At 35.1% G+C, this 1220-nt stretch overlaps 1 non-coding gene across 1 annotated transcript; it reads right to left on the bottom strand.

Moving 5' to 3' along the window:
- Window positions 1-645: 645 nt before the first annotated feature.
- On the bottom strand, window positions 646-716 carry TRNAG-CCC (transfer RNA glycine (anticodon CCC)). The gene has a single exon. It is a non-coding gene; the product is annotated as a tRNA-Gly (tRNA).
- Window positions 717-1220: the final 504 nt, after the last annotated feature.

Here is a 1220-nt window from a genome sequence, read left to right as displayed (position 1 = left end):
CAAGAAAAAAAATAATTCAAGAAAATATATTCTATCTTAAATTGTACAGAATTTTGTTTTTTAATTCCAATTGATTACGGTATAAGTAATCTGCTGCCCAGAGAAATTTCAGGATGAAATTTATCGATTGGAACATACTATCAATAAGGAAATTAATTAGCGACTTGCAAGCGAAAGATTTCTTCAGGTACCCAGACCGCGCAAGTTGATTTTAAGTCTTTGGCAGAGCGCTGTCGCCACAAGGCACTCGCCCGCACGTGGATCCAGGCACCTTACTTGACGGTAAGTTTTTATGCATTATCTTTTCCTTTGTCTTCTGTGTTCGGTCATAAGAACAAATCACTTTAATTAGAACTGTTTTTTTATTGTGGAGCCTATTAATATCTTAGATGAACGTCGAATCATTAACTGTGATTACACTTTAATTAGATTTAATCTGGAGTTGGGTAAAGTAAATGAAGATAAGATAGTATATGGTATTTGAAATTGAATATATAATTGAAGCTTATATATAAATTTTACACTTGCATATATTAATTCCGGTATAACAATAGTTGAATGACGTTATCAAAATAGATATATTTCATCTCATCTTACATAACTTTTCTTTCCCTATTATTTTATTTTCTAATTAAAAACTATGTGTGCGCCGCCCGGGAATCGAACCCGGGTCATAAGAATGGGAATCTTACATGATACCACTACACCAGCGGCGCTTAGACATGAGAGCTTGAATAAGTCAATTTTTAATGATGTGTCATTTCATGATTCGCTCACATTCAACCTCGCTTTGATTTCTGTTTTATAATCGGATATATCTGTTCCTTTCTATTTTGGGATTACTGTTATTATTATTGTTATTATTATCTGCTAAGCTACAACCCTAGTTAGAAAATCAGAATGCTATAAGCCCAGGGGCTCCAACAGGGAAAATAGCCCAGTGAGGACAGGAAACAAGGAAAAATAAGATATAAGAAGAGTAACATCAAAATATCTCCCATATAAAATATGAAAACTCTAACAAAACAAGAGGAAGAGAAAGAAGATATAATAGTGTGCCCGAGTGTACCCTGAAGCAAGAGAACTCTAACCATAAGACAGTGGAAGACTATGGCACATAGGCTATGGCACTACCCGAGACTAGAGAACAATGGTTTGATTTTGGAGTGTCCTCCTAGAAGAGCAGCTTACCACAGCTAAAGAGTCTCTTCTACCCTTAC

The sequence above is a fragment of the Palaemon carinicauda genome, chromosome 38 (genome assembly GCF_036898095.1).
Source record: "Palaemon carinicauda isolate YSFRI2023 chromosome 38, ASM3689809v2, whole genome shotgun sequence".
NCBI lineage: Eukaryota > Metazoa > Arthropoda > Malacostraca > Decapoda > Palaemonidae > Palaemon > Palaemon carinicauda.
The sequence above is the reverse complement of the archived record's forward strand: the minus strand, read 5'-3'. Positions and strand labels throughout refer to the sequence as shown.